Genomic DNA, 3,698 nt, shown 5'->3' with positions numbered 1-3,698 from the left:
GCCTTCCTTAATGACAGGAGAAACCCGATGGATGATTTCATTCCCCTAATCTGATGTAGGTGGTCGCAGTGTTTCCTCAAATATATTCACGCACGTGACTGATTTAAAATAAACTTTCAGCCTATGGATAGGTTTGGTACTTTTGTTTGTTAAATACAAATCCTATTAGTAAAAAGAAGGTTTAAGAGACAGTGGACGTGACGTCAGAAGATGTTTTGCATACTGCGCAGTATTTATAGTGGGATTGACGCTACAGCCATCACTACGCTCCTGCGCCACCCAGACGAGTATCTAACTGTCTCTCTGACTGAAACTAAGGTGAGTGTTCATGTTCATATTCTTATATTCACGTTGTCTTTAAAGCCTCTTTCTCTTTTAGCCTGTCTATTGAATGATTTTGTCAACGTTGTTTTGATTATATTACGTTTCTCCTTCTCCCACAATGTCCTATCTCATTATCAGACAGCGTTACACTCGCGTATATGTTCAAAGCTCCAGGAAATAATCAGAACATTCAAAACTCTTTCCCTTTTTCCACAAAACGGCACAAAATGACATGTAATCAAGTCTATGGATCCAAACAAATGCTACATGCTTTGTTTCAGTAACCTATGATCTGATTGGCTTACCACTTTTAACCTGAGATTCAGTGCATGCTCAGCCTTTTGGAGTGAGTTATATTGTTCACTGGGGTCTGCTATAGTTGATGCAGTCTGCTCCTCTAGATTGCATTAAAGGGCGGGGTCCCATCGTCTGCCCGTGTGGACTAACTGACACAAAGCCTGTCTCAAGTCTGGCGCTGATAAAACAGCACATGCAGTGTCTGCATCAGCCCTAGATGTTACTTATAGTTGAATTATTTAAATTACCCTACACGTTGTTAATTGTGACCTTAATCATCTGTTCACATGCCCAGGTGCGTTCTGATTTAAACTCTATTGAAGCAAAGCTGATCTAAGGTTTCTTATCTGTTTTTAGAGCCTCTGCAGATATGGCTGACAAAGCGGATGTGTCAGGAGTAACAACCTTCGACAAGACCAAGCTGAAGAAGACGGAGACCGCTGAGAAAAACACCCTGCCAACCAAAGAAAGTATGTGCAGTACCTTAAGATCTACAACATGAATTGCTACGGTCAAAAACCCTTTGTACTAATCACACAAACTATTTGTATCCCTCTTGCAGCCATCGATCAGGAGAAGTCAACATAATGAAGACTAGTCCTCCTGTACATTTCACAAGCCTTGCCTTTTTTCTGTTCAATAAATGGGTAGATGTCCCTCTGTACAGCAAGGAAGCGTGGCCTGGCGTCGGCATGGGTTCCTGATCATCTGTTGTGGATAAGTGTCATGAAACAACTGAGGGACCTACACTTTCTGATTTGTAACCCTTGTCTGCCCACTTGTAAATGCTCTTGAAGCAAGCTGTGTGTTTTTTGGTAACAAAATCTGGATGCACATGTTTGTTAAATATGCAAAATAAAAAATGTTAACTGACTTTGCTGTGTCCTTGTGGTTTTAATTGTGTGTTTAGTACCACTGCACCCTTAACCATAAATGCCACTTTAGAGCAACACTTTGGTCACAAACGCAACACAAAATGAATATGGCTTTTTCCGCTTAACAGCATTGGAGTAAATTGAAGGTGTTTCTTCTGTCTGTAGCTGCTAGCATAACTGGCATGCTCCCTTTTTTTCAAATCATGCTTTCAAAGCAAAGACTGTCAGTGTTAAAAGTGATACTTATCTGGGCTCTGCTGCTTTAGCATGATATTGAGGAAAAACCCTGATTTCCTTTACATGAAAGGAACAGGATTCAGAATGCAAGATGTCCAACTTGTAAAGTGTACAGTTCATCCTAATGGAACTGTTTCACAATACAGTAAACTCTTTGGCTCACATCCTGTAATGACTAGTTGAAAAAATCTTACAATGTACTACTTTGAAACTTCAACACCTAAATTCCACTCTAGAGGAAAACCCATCCTTTGTTTATGAATTTCAATCGAACTTTAAATGGGAGCAGCCTAGGAGTAATCATTTTACCTTAGGATACTTCCAACATTCCTGCCTTGCAGCTGTTCCAACCTGAGCAGGACCACACCCTCTTTCTGTTATCACAAATGACCGCTACTAACTTTAAGGCTGTGTTGCAAGATGCCCTGAGGTCATGAGTGCTTGAAAAGACAGGAGTGCTATTATAGGGTGAGCCAATGAATTTATTGAGTACATGATGAACATTTAGCTTCAGATAACAAAATACAGAAACCCAAACTATTAAATGTAAAACGAGGTACATTCTTTGACTAGATTGCAACACATTTCCCCAACTAGGACTTTGATCAATTCATACTGAATTCATACTTTAGCAGAAGGAGTTGATGTAACAAAACCCCTGGTGACTGCACTGTTTAGAGGATCTGACCAAGACAAAACCTGAATGTACAATCTATTTAAAGAAGAAAAGAGGAAGACAACCTGTTCTACCTCATTCTGCTGCACAGGGACGACAGCTGTACCTCATGTGGGGGGGAGAGAGATTACGTAACGCGTGTCTATCGACCAGCTGTGCTGAAACAATAACAATAGGCTCTGCGGAGGGATTGGCACAAGTTCAAATTCATCCTCTTTCCCATGAGGCTGCATTTATTCTATGGTAATTTTTAGTATGGGAAAAAGGGACAGTTTATTTGTCTATTATTCCTTTTTAGAAGCAATACAAGGTCAAATATATACTCATACATATATCTTATGCCAGCCCTCCTCCTCTAAATGTTCTCCCATCCTAATATGAAGTCTTGCCACCCAACAGCTCCCCAGTGTCCTATAACAATGTGTCCCTTGGAGCAAACCACATATTACACATGAAAATACATTGCTTTCTCCTCCACACATTGTTAAACTGATAAATGATATATGTATGTAGCCTCAGACCGATTTACGAGAAGAGAAGATGAAACGATCAAACATATTTTCTGTTGTATGTATATGTGGGGTTGCCCTGTTTTTACTGATGCTGGTTATGTGGGTCTGCCTGGTCAAGACCTGATAACTTTCCATGAAAAAGGGATACAAATGTCAATGAAAGGACACTAAGGGCTTATTGTGGTGAACTTGGCATTAGGCCACCAAGAGGCCATCTGGCAGTGTTGTGACGGGCACCCTCTGGACCGTCTGTGGCGCTAACTGACTGCAGCCCACTCCTGAGACTGCCTCTGGCTACATGCGTAATGTGCTTTGAGAATAAAACCACAGTAAGAATCTTTAAGGCTTGTAGCAACAGCCACGTTGTATAGTTATTTTAACCTCAAATTAACCTCATTTATCTATGATGAGTCAAGCTGGATGTTACAGCTTTAACATTTACCATTTACTCACAAAAGGACCATTTGTGTATCAATAACTCACCCCGTGTTTAGTATTCTGTGGGACAAAGATTTTTTTTGCATGTCTTTATGTTCAACGAAAAACCATAACACAAGATTGTTCTTGCTTAAGAGTTGAAAAACGGTAAGGTTTAAGCTAACATTCTAATTTGGGAATTAGTGAGCAAACGCCTAAGTGATGAGCCTTGGCACTGCTGTTTTGTGAGAGTCTTTTCTCCTTCTTTGGACACCTCACTGTGGAGGCGAGAAAAACAAAGCTTTCTTCGAGAATTCAAGGTAACACAGGATGAGTCATTGTTAAACAAATGGTCATTTT

At 40.3% G+C, this 3,698-nt stretch overlaps 1 long non-coding RNA gene across 1 annotated transcript; it reads left to right on the top strand.

Annotated features, from left to right (window-relative positions):
• Positions 1-239: 239 nt before the first annotated feature.
• On the top strand, positions 240-1,495 carry LOC104947489 (uncharacterized). The gene is made up of 3 exons (XR_798567.1): positions 240-318; positions 979-1,091; positions 1,184-1,495. It is a non-coding gene; the product is annotated as an uncharacterized lncRNA (long non-coding RNA).
• The last annotated feature ends 2,203 nt before the right edge of the window (positions 1,496-3,698 follow it).

This window comes from Notothenia coriiceps, unplaced genomic scaffold, assembly GCF_000735185.1.
Source record: "Notothenia coriiceps isolate Sejong01 unplaced genomic scaffold, NC01 NC01_scaffold00012620, whole genome shotgun sequence".
Classification (NCBI taxonomy): Eukaryota; Metazoa; Chordata; class Actinopteri; order Perciformes; family Nototheniidae; genus Notothenia; species Notothenia coriiceps.
This window is presented reverse-complemented; position numbering and strand designations above follow the sequence as displayed.